The sequence below is a fragment of the Antechinus flavipes genome, chromosome 4, assembly GCF_016432865.1.
Source record: "Antechinus flavipes isolate AdamAnt ecotype Samford, QLD, Australia chromosome 4, AdamAnt_v2, whole genome shotgun sequence".
NCBI lineage: Eukaryota > Metazoa > Chordata > Mammalia > Dasyuromorphia > Dasyuridae > Antechinus > Antechinus flavipes.
Window position 1 is genome coordinate 99,568,408 of NC_067401.1, and position 22,362 is coordinate 99,590,769.

The 22,362-nt window shown below is 34.5% G+C and overlaps 1 long non-coding RNA gene across 1 annotated transcript in view; it reads left to right on the forward strand.

Moving 5' to 3' along the window:
* LOC127559660 (uncharacterized) overlaps positions 1-22,362 on the forward strand; it is a 130,927-nt gene that overhangs the window by 48,986 nt on the left and 59,579 nt on the right. The window contains exon 2 of the long non-coding RNA XR_007953182.1: positions 8,306-8,373. This is a non-coding gene — a long non-coding RNA (uncharacterized LOC127559660). The remainder of the gene's footprint in view (positions 1-8,305; positions 8,374-22,362) is intronic.

Genomic DNA, 22,362 nt, shown 5'->3' on the forward strand with positions numbered 1-22,362 from the left:
CTTTGAAGGAAAGTAGGGGATCAGTCAAGAGATAGAGGTGAGGAGGGGGTAAACTTTCAATGGCCCTTCCCACAGTATGATCCTGTTTTAAGGATACTGGAAGATAATGTAATGGGCTTTTGGTGAATCTGTAAGAAAGCATAGTATCTTGGTAATATAATTTGGGTAAAGATTTTTTATTTTTGGCTGAGACAGTTGGGGTTAAGTGACTTGCCCAGGGTCACACAGGTAGGAAGTGTTAAGTGTCTGAGGTCAAAGTGTCAGGTCCTCCTGACTTCAGGGCTGGTGCTCTATCTTGACTGGATAAAGAATTTAAGGGATTCCTGGTAGGATCAAAATTCAGTTTCTCTGAGCTGATTTTTCATTTATTTGTGTCAAAAGAAAATCATGATATGCTTTTTTAATGGCTCAATGAAATAAAATGGAAAGCCCAAATATTTTCTTCATGTTTGAACAGCTTTTAATGATTTGTATTTCATTACTAGCATTCTCCAGTTCTCAATAGCTCCTTTTCTAACCTTTTTTTTTCTTTCTGTATATTATTGGTGCTTCCCCTCTCAACCTTTCTCATAAAAGAGATGAAAGAGTGCTTTCCTAAATAGAATTTGGAATTATTTTATGAGTAGCTATCACTTATATTACAGAAGTACACAGATTGGTTTGTTGATATTTTTTGCATCAAAGAGTGGTTAGAATTAAACTTAATAGAGTTCTCCCTAGTATAAATTGGTAGTGAAATGTTGAAATCTAACTGCCCTTAAACACTGCAGTTAGTTTTTAAATACTTTCATTCACTAAACTTTGTGATTCTGCCAAAGTAAATATTTATGCTTACCCATGAAAACATAGGACTTTAAAATAGCAATACAATGTCTCTAATTTTTACTGGGGTTTGTTTGTTTGTTTTAAGGTCTTGTCTTCTTCTGGTCAGGGAAATGTCTAAAGAAAAAGTAACTGGATGAAGTTCAGTAAGCAGTTGGGAGTTCTTTCTGCATGTTCCCTTATTGACTGATTTTAGATGCTTATGGAATCTGTTTTGCTGAATGAATTTTAAATATATGCTCTTTAGGTTACCTGTTTGTTGAATCTAGGTAAGAGGAGACGGAGGCGCAGGTAAGTGGTACAATGGATACAATACAATACCCACTCATCTTCCTGAGTTCAAACTCGGCCTTCCTCAGACATTAGCAGCTGTGTGATTTGGGAACCCCCTTACCCCTCTTTATTCCAGTTCCTTATTTGCAAAATGAGCTGGAGAAGGAAATGGCAATCCTTTGTGGTGTCTTTGCAGAGAAAATAGCAAGTAGGGACGCCATCAGTGAAGACATTACTGCAGGATAGTAACCATGGCAGACAATGTGGTACCTTGACAAGAGCACTGACTTCAGTGGGAATAGCTGTGTTTGCCAGGCACTGAGCTTGTTTATAAACATTATCTCATTTGATCCTCATAACCATCCTGGGAAGTAGAGACTATCATTTTTTGTTATTGTTTTTGAAGCTTTTTATTTTCAAAATATATGCATTAGATAGTTTTCAACATTCACAATTGCAAAACTTTTGTATTCCAAATTTTTCTTGCTGCTCTCCCCTCATTCCCTCCCTTAGACAGCAAGTAATTCAATATAGGGTTAAACATTATACATATTTCCACAATTATCATGCTGAACAGGAAAAATTAGATCAAAAAGGGAAAAAATGAGAAAGAAAATAAAATACGAGCAAACACAAAAAGTGAAAATGCTATGTCTGTGATTCACAGTTAGTTCCTCATAATCCTCCCCTGGATGCCATTGGCTCTTTCCATTATAAGTCTATTAGAACTGGTTTGAATCATCTTGTTGAAGAGAGCCACGTCCATCAGAATTAACTGGCCTATAATCTTGTTGTTTCCTTGTACAGTGATCTCCTGGTGCTGCTCATTTCATTTAGCATCAGTTCATGTAAGTCTCTCCAGGCCTCTCTGGAATCATCCTGCTGGTCGTTTCTTACAGAACAATAATATTCCATAATATTCATATACCATAATTTATTCAGCCATTCTCTAACTGATGGGCATCCACTCAGTTTCCAGTTTCTTGCCACTACAAGAAGGGCTGCCAGAAACATTTTTACACATGTGGGTCTCTTTCAGTAGGGACTATTTTTATCCTCACTTTACAGAAAACTTGCCCAGAGTCACACAGGTGTCCAAGGGTGTGACCATATGGTCCCTACTCAGTTATTTCTATGGTCTAGACACTTAGACATGCTTAATGTTTGCTAATGAGGTCTTCTACTTTGTACTTTTTTTTTTATTAAAACAAAAACTTTCTACTTTTAGAATATCAAAGATTGATGCTTATTAGCACTTTTTTAAAACTCTAAGGCTCTGAGTATATAGTTGTTATTTTGTCCTATTTTCCTTCAAAGTCCTAGTAATTTAGAATATAGCTGCTTGTATGGTCCTTTTTGAAATAGTTATTCTATTTCTTTCCATCTTTAATTTTTGGCTTATGGCTGAATTCACAAAATAGTCCTAACATGGACTTGGAACTGCTTAAATTGGATCAGCTTTCACTTTGTCCTGCTGAGATGAGGACAGGTTTTCATTTACTTCTGTTTCCATTGGTAGTTATCCACAGTAATACAATTCTTGTGGCTGTAAAAAAAAAGTTTTATCTGAATGGGCAATGTCTGCTGTTATGGAAATAAAAGAGAACTTCTGTTCAAGTAGTCATACCTCCCTGTGTTGGAGGTAGGTGACTAAAGAGGCGGTAGGGGAGGCTGGTGTATGTTTTGCATTTCATCCTTGTCTGCTTAGCTGTGTTCACAGAAATAAAGAAGACGAACTACCTGAGTGCTGAGAAAATAATGTGGTTCAGCACAGAACAATGAGCTATATTGAGAGTTTTGAGTTAGCTGAGACCCTGAGTCACAGAAACTTTGGAAAATTTCCCAGGAGGATAGAAGACCTTTGGGCTAGACAATATACTGAGACATTCAGTTTAGCTCTTTTTATTTTGGGGTTCCCTCAGCTTTAAAGCAAGGGCTCCCACTTAAATTTTGGTGTGCCATATTGGAAGTAGAGAGAAGGAAATGAGACACAAGTGGATGATGTACATGCTAGTAAGAAATAGACTATTCTGTTAGTATACACCAAAATAATAATAGTGATAGCAGTGGTAATAGTAGTAGTAGTAGTAGTGGTAGTTATAAGGCCTACTTTGTGCCAAGAACTGAGCTAGAGGCTTTACAAATATTTGGGCCATCCCAAAGTTGTGGCAGGAGGGGAGAATGATGTTCAGTATTTCCCATTTCCCCAGAGCATAATGGTGGGCAAATTTTTCCCTGAATTTTTAATCTTATCCTAAACTTCCCCCCCCCCCCCCCCCCCCAATCCTCTGGCTGGCTGAGAGGAAGGCATTGGACAAAGGGAATAGAGATGACCTTGACTTTGAGCTACATCATAGCTTATTTCTACTTCATTATATACTTCTAAGTTTTTGAGTCTTTGCTACGTGACCATTGACTGATATCATCAAATTTTATAAATTCAGTTTGAGACTAAGAGAAGTTCCTTGAGAGAAAAGGTTTTCTTGGTTTTACTCTGGGACAAGGACTGAGCCTTTTAAAGATGATTTCTGCCTAGTAAGGAAGAAAGGGGGGAAGGAAATAAACATTTATTAAGCTTTTAGTATATTCCAGCTACTGTGTATATTTTTTACAGATATCTCATTTTTCCCTTACAACACTCCTATGAGCTCAGTGCTATTATTATTCCCATTTTATAGATTCAGAAATAGTAGCTAAGCGGTTTTTCCCAGGCTCACATAGCTGGTAAGTTCCTGAGAGCAGATTTGAACTAAGTTTTTTTTTTTTGACTCCATGCCCAAGGTTCTATTCTCACTGTGCCTCCTCACTTCTGATTTAGAAGGTACAGATCTGATCACCTTATTTTCTTTTATTGATAAATTTGTATGGCTCTTTATTTTCTCTATAAATTAGATCAGGGCCAAGACCTACCAGGAATATGGGATTGAGTGTGGTGGCTATGTCTGTGCAGTTAAAAATATTTTTATAAAAATAATTAGCAATTTAATATTGAAAATGGTAATATTGATGGATATAATCCATATAAAATAGAAGACTTGGGGGGAGGAATCATAACTAATTTTTAAAATTATAAAGGAATTCTGACATCACAGAGTTTGAGAAACACTGCTATATTGGATAAAATAAAAACTGTACATTCTCCACAATCCAACTTTGGCCCTTACCTTTCCAGACTTCTTATTTTTAGCCCCTTTTAATACATTCTATTCTAGCCAAATTGCACTACCAGCTGTTCCCTAAACTTATCTTTCCAGCTTCTGTCTGGGTGATTTCACACATGCCATTCCCTAGTATTCTTAGAATATACTCCCTTCTTACCTCTGTCTTTCAGACTTATCATATTTCCTTAATTTCAGTTCAGGTACCATTTTTCTACCAGAAATGTTCATGAAATCCTTCACTTATTCTTGTTTCTTAACCTTCACAAATTCAATTTATATTCTTTAAATCACTAGTGTTTTACCCAAATGTAAGTGTGTGGGCTCACTAAAAAGACATATGGGCAACCTATTGACTCAGAAAACCACAAATATACATTATGTTTTATTGATGTTTTACTTATTTTGTTAATTATTTCCCAGTGCCTCATTTGGCAACATTTGGGGCCAGGACTAAAGCTATTGACATCTCAGTTGTAGACTGCCAATTGCCAAGAATATGCTTTTTAAGAAAAAAGTAGGAATTTGTTGGTTTATCCTAGGGAATTTTTCCCTCCTAAATTTTCAGATCTTGAAATGTGTCACCTCTGATTTGCATGAATATACTGGCCTGATGTGAAAACGAGATTTTAATTTTTATTTTTTTGCTCCTCTTTGGTTTGCCAGTCTCACAGCATTCGCTTTCTCCATAATTAGACTACAACTTGCATGTGATTCCGAGATACCCTACAAGAGTGAGTTGGAAACTAAAGTGAAGTGTGACCTGAGGCCTGTCTAAAGCCCCGGGCCAGATCCAGCAGTCAGTAATCTTGAAAGCAGGGCCCTAAGTGGGAGCGCTATTTGTTGCTCATCTGAAAGTTTATAGAATGATGATGCTGGTTGGGAGAATGGTTAGAGTTAATAAGAACAATGGCACCTTTATCAAGCTTTATATCCTGATGGGGGAAAAACTTATTCCACCATCTCCTGCCAATATGATAAAAAGACATAGATCACATGTAAGTCTTTGCAAAGTCCATTTTTGAAATTTTGCAAAGTCCAAACCCTTGCTCATAGATCATTTTGCATTTATTTAGCCAGTGACCTTTAAAAAGTCAAAAAGCTTTTAAAAGAAGGAGCAAGTTTTGGAAAGAGGCTGTCTATATATCCAGTTATCTTCTTTAGCTCATGCTGCCATTAACAGTCCTACCAAGCTCTACAGAAAAATAATATGGAAAGGGGCGATCAGACTGCTGTTATGGCTCTCTGCCTACATTCCATCCTTGTTCTCCTTGTGATATAAATAGCCATGTGAAATTGCAAAGTAAATGTGTATGTTGAAGCCCAAGTACTTAACTATTGTTGAGAATTAGACATTGCATAAAAGTGGAGCATAATTCACTGTTGAAGGAGACTCTTGAAACTAGATAATGGTTTACTTGAAATTTGTATAAATGTTTGGTAATTTAGACTGACATTTTACCCATGATTTAGATGCATGCATCAAATATGCCTCCTTTTAATGGAGAAAAAGTCATTCACAGAGTTGCCTGTGTCTCCCTGCTTTCCCTTCCCCGATGTGTGCTTTAAAAAAATGAAATAGCAACCTGTGGACAAATTCCCACAGATTTAGTTAAAGAGACATTTATTTTGATTATTTTTGTTTTTTTTTTCTTTTGTTTGTTTTAGCTGCCATTTCTTAATGTGTTTAACTAAACATCAAACAGTGGTTGGTTGACAAGTAGGCATAGCATTTGGAATGCATTGTCAAGTGGTCTGATTTCAAATATATATATGCTTTTTATTTTCAAAACATATGCATGGATAATTTTTCAGTATTGAACTTTGCAAAATCTCATGTTCCAAATTTTTCTCCCATCCCTCTACTCACTCCCCTAGACGGCAAAGTAATCCAATATATGTTAAACATGTGCAGTTCTTCTATACATATCAAACATATTTTCTTGAATCCATTGGTATAAATTTTAGCTACCCATAAACTCAATTTATCTTCAGGATAATATTTAGTCAGAGTTCTCTCCTCTAAACCCTGTGTATATCACCACATGGAGAGCTAAAAGAAAGACTTGTCTAGAAATAAAGATCTAGTTCTTTCAACTGACTTTGGAGAAGCTTTGGGGCTCCATACTGATATCATGGCTGGACCCTTTCTCCTTTTATAACAATATGGCAGCACTTAAGTTTTTGCTATTGTTTGTATTGGCTTTGCCAAGTTGAAAACTTTTCCCCCTTTTCTGGAGGCAAAAATATAGCAGAAGACAATAGCTACTCGCTTTATATAAACTACCTGAACATTCGGAAATTAAACAAAACTTTCTAGTTCTGACTGCTACATAGAGAATCTGCTATTTCCTTTCCTGTCTCTCGGTAAACAAAAAGCAATCAGTAAAAAGAGTGGGAAATTAGTTATTTACAGGATGTTTGCTGTATCAAAGGAAGGAAAAGTGACTTTTACAGGATTGAATCTATTGTGTTGGGGATATTACAGCTTAATTAAGTGCAATTTCTAGACATGGGAAATTGACTGATAAAAATACACACTAACAATCATTGTTTTAATCAGAACTTTAAGGACTTATTTCCTAAATTTAAAGTTTAGAATTTTATAATGTATCAATGTAGCAGGGAGGAGTATGAAAAAACAGAAAGTTGATATCTAATTAAGGCAGAACATTTGTTCTCACCCTTCCCCTATTTACCGCCAAATACAAACCCTAATGAAATCTAGTAATACTAAGATAATATAGATCAGTATATTTTGTTTATGAAGCATTATTTTTTAGAATTTTAAGTATCTGAAAATTTGAGTGAGCTTAATTTAAGTCTTGGGTTTTAGTCTAATTAAATAGAGTGAGATTGCAATGGTAGTTTTTCTGACAATGAAACCAGTTAGATTGTTGACCAAGGTGATAAACTAGAAGTTATTATTGGATTTAGAAGATCTGAATGCTATGTACTATTTCCTCCCAAGTTTTTCTACTTTAGGATTCAGTTTCTTTGCCTGTAAAATAATTCTAGGAATCTCAAATAAAGATCGAATGATACATAATATTTATATGGTTCTTTTTAAACACTAAATATTGTGCTATTGGAAGATACTTCAATTAGTTGTAATGACAGATTGACAAGTTTAGGGAATAATTCAGGACACTATACATTCATAATCTCTGTTTTTTTATCTTTGTTTAAAGAAAGAAGCTTTTATAGACCTCAGGACTCTAAGTCCTATTTGAAGAAAATGATATTATTTACAGAGAAGGAATAATTCTCTTTACTCATCATCATTTACTAAAAGATGCAAAAAACAGCATAGTATTAGTACTTGGAACATTCTATATTTGCTTAAAATTAGGCCTGTTGAAAAGAGAGACATTTAAAGTGGTCAGAGAGTGTAGTCTGTACAGTGTTAATTAGTCCAATTTGAAGATTTGGGCAAGTGAATGACTATCATCAGGAAAGTCATGCCTTATCTGTTAAACATGTGATGAAACTTAAAAAAAAAAATGTTCGTTCTATTGAGCTCAGAATTGTGTTATGAGGATACCAATTTTAACTCAATATAGGGGAATACCTAAATAATTTTTATAATATCTAGCTCTCTTCAGAAGTGCAATATTGCCAAATGTCTTAGAAAATAGTGATTTTTGAATCATGATTTTCTTTTTCCCCAGAAGCTAGAAGAAAAGTTGAGCTATTTGTTGTACTTGAGGAGGAAACTAACAAATTTGTTAGGTTGTTGCAGCTAGAATGTTATTATTAGCATTATCATTATGTTTTACCAGATTTCTATGCCTCCAAGATCTCTTGAAAATCTGAAATTATGATGTATAAATTTATGCTTTTGTTCAAATAGAGTAACGTTATGTTTAAAAGAATTATTATCTACCTACTCCACTGCCTCTCTGTCAAATGAGGATAGGTACCAAGTTGGTCTCGCTTGTGTGGTTTGCCAATAAAGTAAAGCAATTTTAGCTTAGCAGAATTCAGTATTAAAATGAACATGGAATTATGTTACTGTGACACTTATAAACTGTGCCATTCTGTTCTTGCAGCTTTCTCCTTTTCCTTGGAATGATGATCAGGCACTGAAGGCAGGCACCTAATTTCCATTCCATACAAGGTAAGCTTCTCCAGGGAGGTGATTCATTCATAGAGATCTACTCTGGCTAAGCAAATGAGGGGGTGGGTAACAGCTGACTTCTTCTTGAGAAATGGGTTTATGAGGACCATTTATTCTCTTCTGAGTTGTTACTGCTTCCTTTTTCAAATTTCCTGAAGTATTTAATCATGCTTATTCTTGAGTATGGTAATTTTTTTTTCCCCCTTTCTTTACAGACTTGGGTGAAACAGTTGTGAAATATTGTATATGCTCTTACTCTTAGGTGATAAATAATAATAATAATAATAATAATAACTAGCATTTATGTAGCACTTGCTATGTGCCAGGCACTGTGCTAAATGGCTTATAATTATCATCTCATTTAATCCTCACAACAACCCTGAGAAGGAGGTGCTGTAATTATCTCTAAGTTTTGCAGATTTTTTTTTGGCAGATGAGGAAACTGAGATAGACTGTTACGTGATTTGCTCAGAATCATAGAGCTAGTAAGTTAATCAGATTTTTGAACTTGGGTCTTTTGAGACTGCAGATCCAAGACTCTATTCTCTTGATCACTTTGGTGTTTCAGGAATCAAAAAGGGCCTTAGACAGGAAGCAGTTGTCAAGAAGTAGCCTCCTCCTTCAAAAATTTTAAAATAAAAATGAGATTGGTTATATCATTACATTTTTTAAAAATAAGAGCTTTTGTTTTTATATTATTTTTACTTACAAATATAATTTTCTTCTTTTCTGGACTCAGAGAGCCAATCCTTGTAACAAGAGATGAATAAAAAAGAGGAAAATTAGTTCGTTCAGCAAAAATAACCAACATGTAAACTGAGTCTGACATGTATATGGTGTTTCATACCTCTAGCTTCTCGTCTCTGTAGGGAAGGGCCATAGTAATTATTTTGTTCAGTTTTGTTTTATTCTTTCCATCTGCCTTATTGAAGTCCTGATTTATACATTTCTGGGGCTTTTATGCATCAGTTCATATAAGTTTTCCCATGTTGCTCTTCATTAATATTATTCACTGCTTCTTACAGCATAGCAATCATATATGACAGCTTTCTTAGCCATTCTGTAACTGAGTGGGGTATTACCTTCCCCCCAGTTCTTTGCTAGACTAAAAAGTAGAGCTATGAATTGTCAATATGTATGGGACCTTTCTTGGCTTTATCCTCATTGGGATATTTTAACACTCTTTGTCCATACAAAGTTTATGAATATCTTACCCACTCAAAAAAAAAAAACAAAACCCTCAACAATTTCAGTTGCTTTTGAACGTGGATGGACTATTTCATTTCTAATGGGGTTTTACTTTAAGAAAATTCATCCCAAAGGGTGAATTCAGGAGGTAAGAAAAATTAAGAGTTGATTCATTGAAATTTCATTTAAGTACAGGTTTTCAGGAAGCTGTTTTACAAATTAGATGATATTGAGTGTATTTTGGAGATGATATTAATGTGTGATGGGATCATAAAAATATTTAACGATAGATAAAAATGTTGATATCTATATATTTGGAAACATACACAGATCTTGGACAACAAATGATGATCCAGGGTATAGTGATATACTTGTTCTACATTGTAACCTGGTGAGGGAAGGGTGGGGATACTTTATAAAGAGATGAAGCTTGCCAAAGCTGTATTTTATTTCCCACAGTATCAGGAAATAGACTGGAGACTGGCAGAAATACTAGTCTTATGAAAAATTTGGGCTCTGTCTTGGCTCCTGTTATTACCAAGAAATTGACTAACTTAAACAGTAAGACTGTAATAATAAGTTATTTTCTTATAATGTCTTATGTCAAAGATGTGGAACTTCCTTTTGGAAATCCCCATATCAGTTCTAGTGTTGGATATTCTCAGAAATGATTGCGATTATCTAACTTTGCTTTTCAAGAAATACATTGAATAATCTGAATTGTTTTCTTTGCCCCATCTGTTTAATTAATTTCTTAGAAAAATAATGTGTGACTTGGCGATATGTTTTATGAAAATGGAAGGAATATTCTTGTTTTATTTACTCTAAAATTCTTTAGAAGAGGAAAAGATCTATGATGGAGTCTCTTGTAATTTTTTCCCATTGATATTGAAAATGATTTCATTGGGGATTTCAAAAATTTTGTTTACTGAAATAATTCTTCAAGATTCTTCATATTTTAAATTTTTCTTGTAGTGTTTCTGATTTCTGATTTTTCTTTTTTTTTTGTCTGTCTCTCTGTGTTTCTCTCTCCTTTCCTCCTCCCTTCTTGTGCCGTTATCCTTTCTTACACTTTTCTTATTTTTCACTTGTTTTCTGGATTTTCTGGATCCAGCAATTTGTATGACTATTATGTACTGTTTTATGCCATGTAATAATACTTTGTAATGACTAAGTCTTAAATACCGAGGAATGTGTAGAAATTATACAGATACAATTATATGTATGCTGTGTAAGATAACAGATGTAATGATAGTTTGCCATTTTACAAGGTTTTTTGTAAATGGGCACATGATCAGTTGAAAAATCTCACTGTCCTGAGTAAAAAAAAAAAAAAAAAAAACTATCCTCCATGCACTAATTGAATCTTATAAGTTAATGGCTAAAAGATTTTCTGCATACAGTATCTTACTAATTCCTTGTTTCAATTCTATGAAATAAGGAGACCAAATATTTTCTCATGTTACAGATGAGAAAATTGGAGGCTCAGACTACATTGGTAATAAATATTAAAGTTGACATTAGAGCCAATCTGTTGACTGACTAGTCAGTATTTTTAATCATGTTATTTTTGCAAAATTTTTGCTTAATGAGAGTTCCAGCAATTCTTGGATGAGAATGAATTTGGAGGTCAAAAGTAAAAAAATATTCCAGTAAAACCAAAGTTGAGGTGCCCTAAAAATGACAATAGCAGCAATAACAATATGAATACTTAGGAAATGCAGAAAGCAAAAGTTTGCGGATGGGTAAATGGTACACAACTTCTGGACAAAGAAAGAAACTGGTAGAGTAAGAATGGTAGTAAACCATGGAATCTCTCTAATGACATGAGGAAATGATACAGGACAGGAATATTTACTTTGGTACAGACCTCTTATTGTGTTCAGCCATACTAGAGTGACCCTTGTAATGCTTCCTTGACCAGGTCTGAAACCAATGTAATGAATAATTGTTTTTGTAGCAGTAATCAGGTGACCAAGCTGAGTAGTTTTGCATGCTCGTTGAACAGGCATCTGATAATCATCTCTCCATCCATTTTCTCTACAATGAGTAAATACATGCTTCTAGGAGGAAACACCTAACTTTTTCTCTGGTCATGAATGCCTTTCTTTGAAAGGACTTTCCTCAGGGGACAAGGTCAGTTTTAGTAAAGGCTGAAATGATGGGAAATAGCTAACATTTAAAATGTGAGGTCTTTTAATTATCTAAAAATAGATGCATACTATTTAGTTTCTTTGATTTAAATATTTTATTTTTGATTCAAATACTTTGATTTAAATTTAATAAAAATTTAAAATTAAACACCTTTTTAAATTTAAAAATAATTTTGCTTGACATAAAGGGTCTTGTCAGTTGGAAAATTTAGTATATGAGTAGTAGTAATTTATATTTGTTATGTTGCTTTATGTTTTACTGAGCATTCTTTCATATAAAATTTTATTCGATGTTGACAATAGTTCAGTGAATTATACAATAGATGTATTGTCCCCATTTTGTTCATGAGAAATCTGCTCAAAAGGGTTTGTTTTCTCCCCAGACTATTAAAGTATTTGGTCTTGAAATGTAATGTTCTTTCCACTATACTATAGCTGACGTTAGCAAAATCTATCACCATTTCTTAATCTCCCATGTATCAGTAAGACTTTAGAGAAGACTACTAGGGGTTGATTGTGGAAGGAGATTCCATTTCTGCAAAAATTTTTCACTTTTGTAATTACTCTTAAGGTTCTAATTTCCATTTCTCATACAATTTCCATTTGTATATCTACACTGAAATTCCTGTTTGATCAGTGGAGCTTTTTTGTGTTTGAACTCTTGAAAAGTAGATGGTGGAAGGAAGGTAGGATTGTAAAGACTCGAGGAATAATAGGAGTTATTAAGTTTAGCTGTTGGGGAAAGAGCTGTCTTGTAAATGGAATGGGGCGGAGGTCTGTGAGTGAAGAAAGGGCTAGGGAAGATGAGCCATTTGTGTAACCAGTTGTGAACAGCTTGTATTTGTTTGCCATTCTGAATTTACCCAGATTAACCTTGGCTCCCTTTCACTTGCATTGTAATGTCTGATTTTTTTTTCAAGTATGATCTTATTTATTTACTTTTAGAAAAAAAGAATGGTTTCTCCAAAATAAATTATAGTGTTTATGTGGTAGTTTTATGCAGCATAATTATTTTTCATTTAACAATACATTTTAAAATATTTGCTTTCAAAAATCTCTGATTTTACAGATGTGGTCTCTACTAGGTATTGGTCTATCTTGAGACCATTATAATATATATGTATATGTAAAATTTCTGAACCTTTATTTGACAATGATAATTGTATGTATTCACCTTGACTTTTAATAAATTGCGGAAAATTACTTGTCTTCATTAGCTTAACATCTTTGCTGTTTAAGCAAAATAAGTGTGACCATTTTTTCTTTCCTTTGAAGGGCCCTTAAAAGCCCTCTGTGAAACATATCCCTACAAAGTTCATTGTTTGAAGTCTGCAGCCATTATATTGACATCATGGTTGAGAGAACAACATAATGACTAAGGATTTTCTTTCTGGTTTGGCCCTGAACTCAGGGTGTAAACTTGGGCAGATGACTTAATCATTTGATATTTCCATTTTTCCACTGGCAAAGCTGGTAAATAATAATGTTGCAACCATAACAGGATTGGAAATTTATTTACAAGTGAGTTGTGCTTGTATGGGACAACAATAAGGTTGGTATAGAGACTAAGACCCTTTTGTTTGGAGAACAACTACTGTTTTCTCACAGGTGCAAATGTCTTTCTAAACTTGTGCTCTTAGAAGTATATCTCATATTTTCTAGAGTTCTATAAGAACTTAAGGTCCATTGTAGACAGAATCTCATTGGAGTGGAAGTGAGTATATGCTATCCCATCACATAGAAATGCCTTCCACATCATATAATATTACCGTTACTGTATATAATGTTCTCCTGGTTCTGCTTACTTCACTTTGCACCAGTTCATATGTTTTCCCAGTTTTTTCTGAAAGCCTCCTTTTCTTGTAGCATTGTTGTATTCAATCATGTACTATACCTTGTTCAGTTACTCCCTAAATAAAGGACATGCTCTTAATTTCTAATTCTTTGACACCACAAAAGAACTGCTTTTTATATTAATATTTAATTTTAATATTTTGTACATCCAGTGTTTTTTCCCTATTTCTTTGGTCTCTAGGCTACAGACCTAGTAAATCACTCTAGATTGCTAGATCAAAGAATATACACAGTTTTGTAGTCCTTTGTGTATACTTCCAAATTGTTTTCCTGAATGGTTGAATAGTTCAGAATTCCCTCCGGCATTTGTCATTTCCCTGTTCTGTCATATTAACCAATTCCATGGATGTGAGATAGTGCCTTAGAGTTGTTTGAATTTATATTTTTCTAATAATGATTTAGAGCAGTTTTCATATGACTATAGATAGCTTTGATTTCTTCTGAAAACTGCTGATTTAAATCCTTTGATTATTTATCAATTAGGGAATGATTCATTCTTTTTTTCCCTTTTTTATTATAACTTTTTATTTTCAAAACATATGCAGGGATAATTTTTCAACATTGATTGTTACAAAACCTTATGCTCCAAATTTTTCCCTCTTTTTACCCCCACCCTCTCCCCTTGATGACAAGTAATCCAACATATGTTAAACATGTTAAATATATACAATCCAATAGATGTATACATATTTATACAATTATGTTGCCAAGAAAAATCAAATCAAAAAGTGAAAAAAATGAGAAAGCCAATAAAATGCAAACAAACAACAACAAAAAGAGTGAAAATGCTATGTTTGATCCATACTCAGTTCTCACAATTTTCTGTCTGAGTATAGATGGCTCTCTTCATCACAAGATCATTGGACGTGGCCTGAATTATCTCAGTATTGAAAAGAATATTGAAAATTGCCACGTATAATGATCTCCTGGTTCTGCTCATTTCACTTAGCAACAGTTTATGTAAGGAATAACTCATAATCTTATTGCAGAAATGAGGTCTTTATCAGAGAAATTTGCTGTAAAAGCCTTCCTCTCCCCAGCTTTCTGCTTTCCTCCTAATTTTGACTGTTAGTTTTGTTTGTGCAAAACCTTTTTAATTTAATGTAATCATTCTGTAATATTTTCTCTCTCTTATTAGGTCATAAATTCTTCTCTTACCTAGAGGGATACCTTTCTATGCTTCCTTCTTTTGCTTATCATATCAACCTTTATGTCCAAATTGTGTATCTTCTTAGTATCCAGTGTAATATATTTGTCTATATCTGCCAAAAACTGCCAGAATTGGAACTGCTTTCTACTTTTCCCAACAATTTTTGTCAAATAGTGAATTTTTGATGTAAAAATTTGGATCTTGAGGTTTATCAAACACTAGATTTACTATTGTCATTTACTGTCGTGTACCTCCTCTATTCTACTGCTTCACCACTCTTATTTCTTAGTTGGTTCCAAATAGTTTTGATAATGACTACTGCATCATACAATTTGAGATCTGGTTCTGCTAAGCCTCCTTTCTTCAAAATTATACACACACACACACACACACACACGTATATATACACATACATATATATATACACACACACACACACACACACACACACACAAATATATATTTATTCCCTTGATTTTCTTGATTTTTTTTCCAGAACTGCAACCCAGAACACTGTGTAGGCAATGCACCAGGTTCTTGCACCCAGTGCCAGCAAAAAGCCTGTAAGCTCTTTCTGACTAGTTTTCTGATCCCCTTCCCTTCTGTGGACTGAGAGCTCTTGAAGCTTCCACTGTCCCTGACACAGAACTGTAATGGGCTGAGGCTTGAGTTGATGCACTGAGGTCCCAAGCACATGAGGCTAAATAGTAATTGGACCATACTCTATTAATATGTAAGCTTGGAGAAAGAATGGCCCCCACCCACTGTTTGTGCAAGTCCTGATGTGTTGTATAGGAAATGACGATTTTGGTGGGTGGAGGCAGGGGAGTGGAAAAGGAAGGGGAGGAGAGACTTTTGGGACTGCCATTGCCACGGTTGGCTCTACGATTGGCTCGGCTCGCGTCACTCTCTCTTAGCTGGCTTCCTGTCGCAACTGCCTATATTTGCTATCGCAATCTTTCTTGCCTATATTTGCTATTGCAATCTTTATTCACCTCTTCACTTCAATAAATATTGAAGATTTTTCCCTTAACCTGAATTCCTGACTCCGGCTGACTTTAAATACGCAGTCATTACACAGAACACCTCCAAGACCTCTTGCTGCTGTGTTGCCACAGCATGTCTTGATATGCACTAGTTGACCCTTGCAAAATCTTGTGTTCCAAATTTCCCCCCCTTCCCCCTCCTCGCTCCCCAGATGGCAAGTAATCAATATATGTTAGACATGTTAAAATACATCAAATATATTTTTTTCTATTAGCTTCTTAAAGTTACTTGGGACTGGAAACTTGTTTCATCCTGACCTGTTCTTGGTTTTGCTGCTCCAGAATTCAATTTGAGGCATTATTTTATTTTATTTTCAAAACATATACATGGATAATTTTTCAATATTGACCCTTGCAAAATCTTGTGTTCCAAATTTCCCCCCTTCCCCCTCCTCCTTCCCCAGATGGCAAGTAGTCCAATATATGTTAGACATGTTAAAATATATATTAAATCTAATATATGTATACTTTTTAATACAATTATTTCACTGCACAAGAAAAATCAGATCAAAAAAGGAAAAAAAATGAGAAAGAAAACAAAATGCAAGGAAACAATAACAAAAAGAGTGAAAATGCTATATTGTGATCTCCACTCAGTTCCCTTCTGTGGGTATAAATGGCTCTTTATCACTAGATCATTGGAACTGGTTTGAGGCACTTTTTAAAGTTATTTGGAGGGAATTTGATTTCTTGCCTCTAATATTCCATCTTAGCTCTATTTTTTATTTAGGAGTTTTCTTAAACATTCCAAAGACAGGTTTTTCTTCTATTAAATTGTTGGAACTGCAAGGAATTTACTGTGATTGTCTGGGAGGATCAGTTTTTTGTGAACCTGTGTCGTGTTTCCTTGTTATGAAGTCCAAATAGGGATCATACACAAAGCAGCTTCTTTATCAAGAGTTTTTTCCTTTCTGTGTGTTTTCATTTACCTCCTTGGCATTGTGGTGGAGTCTATGAACCCCTCAGAGGATACTATTTTTAAATGAATAAAATAAAATATCTAAAATTAGAAAGGAAATATTGAAATATGCTTTATCGGTATTAAAAAAAACTTCATAAATTCATTGATCCTAGTTTAAGAATACCTATTCTTTACAACTGCATCTCTCTTAAATGAGATGTTGACATCATTTATTTAGGACCTTAAAAACAGTTGCAATTCATCCACATTACTTATGGTGGAAGCTGAACTTAGCAGGAGCTTATTTTCTTTCTGTTGTTTATTTTTATTAAGTACTTCCCTTTGGGGCAAAGTATCAATGAAAAGTTTCATAGAAGCAACATTTATTAAGTAACAATAGTCAGTGTTAACATTTGCTTTTCAGCCAAATGTTAAATATCTGCATCACTGGGAAAGCATTTACTTTAGGTAATTAGTGTTGACTTTAGAGCATCCTAGGCTGGATATAGCCCTTTTTATATGTGGATGAAAATGAAGATAGTTGTTCCTTGCTCAGCTTTCAAGATGATTAGGATAGCTGTATATTTGTCTTTGAATAACACAAAGAAGACTATTGGATCTTTGGTTGTTCTTCTCCATGACCCACTTCAGGCAAAATTGCATGAAAGCCACAAGATTTCATTTTTTAAAACTTCCTAAAATTAATTTGATATACTATATTATGAAATCTGTTCATTTTCAATGATGTGGTAAATATAATATATTCAAGTAAATTTAATTTTATGTATTTATTTCTTCCTTTGCTTTTTGTCATAACTATTTGGAGAAAGAGGGAAGATGAGATGATTCTGAAGATTCTTGGTATGAAAGTATTCTCCTTCTTTATCTCTTATAGAAATATTTATCTTCATTTTTGCATCTTCATAGATTAATTGGCTATGATGGAAAAGTGAATGCTAAATAATTTAGGACTAAAAATCTAACCTTTTTTAGCTAGTAATGATTGTCCTGGTTTACCAAACCTGCTTTAGATTCTCTCTCCATAGCAAATGTTTATATTCCCTTGATTTGTCTGAAGGCTAACTACTATTGATTGCTGTCTTGAAGCAAGAAGAGGCTAAAATAATCTACAGGATTTATAAACATAAAAGCATCCCTAATTCTCAAGATTTTGCTATCCTGAGCACATTGGAAGTTTTATTTTTTCCACTGCAACGATTGCCATAAACAGCCAATAAAATGTGTATTTTTCTTTTTGTGGCTACATGCTCCCCTGTCATCTTACATACAATAAATTTGACCATTTGGTTGTCTTATTTTGAAGTTTTCTTTTTTAAAACATTAATGAAAAATTAATTGGATCATGAAATTCCTTCTATAGAAAATTAGCAAACAATACTCTTATATTTTTAGTTCTTCGATTCAATAAACTCTCCATATAAGTCTTTAAGATACAATGTGGTGGGGGATGATGTGGATACTGGATTTAGACTGGACCAGCTCTTACCTCTGGCTGAATGACCTTGACAAGAGCATTCATCTTTCAATGTTTACAGACAATTCTGACTACATTGTGGATGTATGCTGAATTGTTGGTGAAGGGAATTTTACCTTTAGAGTTCTTTTTTCCTCCCCACAGATGATGCTTCGGTTCCAACAAGTCCCATCTTGTTCTTGACAACCAGAGTGTACACAAGGGCCTGGTTGTATCGTAAAGGCTTTTTTTTTTATTGGGGATTCAGTGAGCCGAGACACCTAGAAGCTAGTTCCCTTAGGTGATTTTCCTAGTGAGTTAGTACTGGATATATGTCTTATTTTTGTTTTTGGTGGTTTTGTATACTGGTTTGTTTTGCACTGTGATCTTTTTATGAACCATATGCCTTTAAAACTAAGTTACAAAGGGTAACTGTGTCTTTTATAGGAAGGGCACAGATAATATGTAGATTTTGTATCCCATCTGACAAGAATTCTGTGCAAGAACACTGTCCTGCTGCATGCCACAGGACTGTTAGATTTTTCTTTTTTAAAATAAGGTTAAGAATAAATAACTTAAAAATACAGTAGTTTGGCAGTTTGACAGATAATGCCAGATGTCTAACATATCTCTCTCGATGTGCTTCTATTTCTCCAAAAGCAGCTTTGTAGGTGTTTGTTAGGGTGCTAATTTTTATTTCTTCTCCTTCTTTTTTTAAAAAAGTGCTAAAATATGCATAGTTAGTAGTGCTAGAAAAAGAAAGTGACTATGCGAAGCTCTTTCTTGTCTTTGGATCTCTGTCCTCCAACAACTTGTGTTCCCACATCTAGGGAATCCTCAAGTCTAGGTCAAACAACAAATGCATAAACTGGTGAAGAGGGCATTGTGTATATTTACATATACATACATGTAAATATATTGAAGTTTGTCTCAGCTTATGACTATATATACATGATATAGCTTGTCTGGTTGTCAGGTTTGGGTTGTTATGGGTCAGGGGCCCCAAGAATAAGGCTTTCCTTCTACCACCACCCCCATTTCCATGCAAATTCCCCCTTCTAACCTTTCATCCCCCAGCACCTAGACTTGAACAACTAAAACCAGGTTGTTTTAAAGTAAGTGGAGACATCCTAGGAAGAGAACCCCTTAAACCTGATATGAACTACAATAACTCCTTCATCACTTATTCATGCTAACACAACTCAGAATTTGAAGCCATGAAATGTATCCCATCCCCCAGTCTCATAGAGGCACTCAGAGGCTCTGGATGCTGAGTATAGAGCAAAAGGAAATATTATCCTATTCACTGCTTTGAATGAAAGGAAGTTTGGAGTGATTGCATGAGACTACCTGAGTTTTGGGGGCTTCAGTTCTCCTAATCGAAGAAATAATAACTACTTTCTACTCTACTCTGGTATAGATCAAACATTAAGGAGAGGGTAAATTAAAATAGGAGAAACCCCTCACCAGCAAATAGATTTATATTGTTTCTGCAATATAAGAGAAAGCAATTGCTGTACCCTAGCTTCTTTTGGGAGGGGGTAGTTGCCAGGGTTCTAGGGTTCTAATGTAGTAAAGCATTGTACGGGCTGAGAATTAATTGAGATACTGGAAATCAGGCAGAATTGTGGAGGATTTCATAATAGAGGCATAAACTCTTTAAGAGGGAGCAGAAATGTGAGATTTAATAGAGAAAGCTGGGATCAATTATGAAAACCAGGAGCTAAAAGCAGGAGCCAAATAGCAGGAATCACCAGAAAAAACCCTACTGGATAGAGAGAAAACTGAGAAGTTATAGACAGTCATGATAGGATTAACAAATACTCTGGTGGCTTGTGTGGGCCAGTGGTAACTGAGTCCTATTTCTATTATAAAGGGAAGACACTGTCATCCACACCAATTATTCCACTTCAGGAATATTGAGTAGTAATAGTTGCAATCATAAAATATGTTTAATGATAAATAAAATGTTTAATTTCCAGATGAAGAAATTAAAACCATTTCTAGTCATATGAAAAAAAATGCTCTAAATCACTTATTGATCAGAGAAATGAAAATTTTGACAACTCTTAGGCACTTCCACACACCTTGGAGATTGGCTAAGGTGACAGGACAAGATAATGACGAATGTGGGAGACGATGTGGGACAACTGGGACCCTGAGACACTGGAGGTGGAATTGTGAACGGATCCAGCCATTCTGGAGAGCAATGTGGAACTATGCTCAAAAAGTTATCAAACTATGCATACCTTTTGAGCCAACAATGTTTCTAATGGGATTATATCCCAAAGAGATCTTAAAGGAGGGAAAGGGACTCACATGTGCAAAAATGTTTCTGGCAGCCCTTCTGGTAGTGGCAAGACACTGGAAACTGAGTAGATGCCCATCAGTTGGAGAATGGCTGAATAAATTGTGGAATATGAACATTACGGAATATTATTGTTGTGTACCAAGTGACTAGCAGGATGATTCCAGAGAGACCTGAAGAGACTTACATGAACTGATGCTAAGTGAAATGAGCAGCACCAGGAGATCATTGTATACGGCAACAAGAAGATTATACAATGATCAATTCTGATGGATGGGGCTCTTTCCAACAATGAGGTGATTCAGATAAGTCCCAATGATCTTGAGATGAAGAGAGCCATCTACTCCCTGAGAGAAGACTGGGAACTGTGTGGATTACAACATGGCATTCTCACTCTCTCTCTTGTGGTTTGCTTGCATTTTGTTTTCTTTCTCATTTTTTTCCCTTTTTGATCTGATTTTCTTATGCAGCACAGAAGTTGCTGAAATATGTATAGAAGAACTGCATGTTTTACTTATATTGAATTACTTGCCATCTAGGGGAGGGAGTGAGGGGAAGGGAAGAAGACAAAAAATTGGAACACAAAGTTTTGCAAGGTGAATGTTGAAAACTATGCCTATGTTTTGAAAATTAAAAAAAAAACTTTGTTTAAAAAAAGAAAAAATATCTACAACATTATTTTTTCTTGTTTTCTTTAAATTTTTTAAAAATCAGGTCAAAAATCCCATCAGTCAAGAATTAATAATATGTCACCTTGGCAGTTTTTTAAAGTTTACCTACCTTGTGAATTAAAGGAGAGAGAGAAAGGGAATAAGTTGTCATCAGATTTAATTGTTAATGATGGAATTCAGCTGATTTTCTTAGTATTTATTTTGCTAGTTTTGTTCTTCTTGAAGACATATCTATATTGTTGTTCCTTGCATTTGAAGATGGTATCTCAAGCAATAAGGAATATCATTGGTCATTTATGAGGAAAAAAGAGGCCTGAAGAAGAGGGAGGATTTTTATTTTTATTTTTTTATCCAAGTGGTCTCCAAGTCTCCAAATCCATGTTTTTCCCCACTTTTTTTTCATTAAAAATTGTTCATATGTACATAATATACACATTAAGGCTAAACCTTCATGGAAATCACCATGTTATAAGATAAAATAAGTATTAGTGTTGCTGTCTTCAAGGTGAAGGTGAAGGTGACTTGCAAATATGTGTGTACTTGAATTCAAGGCTCCTAACTCCAAATCCAGTATTCTTTTCTAATCCCATTAAGCTATCTCCCCAAAAGGTTATAAATCTGAGGATTTAAAAAAATACACCATAAAAATCTTCACCATTTTTAGAAAACAGAGTAGCTAAAAGTGGTTTGAACTTGTATTTTTAAAAAAATGGGTGTGTATTACTTTAAGTGGTGATAGATTTCATTAGTCAGCTTTACAAGATACAGCAGGTATGCTTTATAGCCCAATGAATGGCTGCCTTCTAAATGTCTCCAAATTAATCCCTTTTCTGAAAAGAGAAAGAAAGTTCATCTGTATTTTTCAGTTAATAGAATTCTGAGGCATTTGAAATGTTTACTTAATTTTAGATGATAAATGATCCTTTCATAAGTTCATAGCTACTTTTGCAAATTCAGTTTTCTACTATAGCTTGTTTTTAATACTGATATAGGAATTGCTGAGGTGTGTCCTTTGGTTAGAGATGTTCTGTCAATCAATAGTAATTTATTGTTAGCTACTTTTTTGCTTCTACTTTGCAATTCCAAGATTGATGCTGACTTCTAATAATAATTACTCATTTGGACTTTTATTATTTAAAGTGAAAAGTTCAGTGACAATTAAATAATTATATAGCATTCCTTTAATAATTATTTAGTAAGGGGAAGCTGGTGGTATATAGAGTATTGACCTTGGAGTCAAGTGA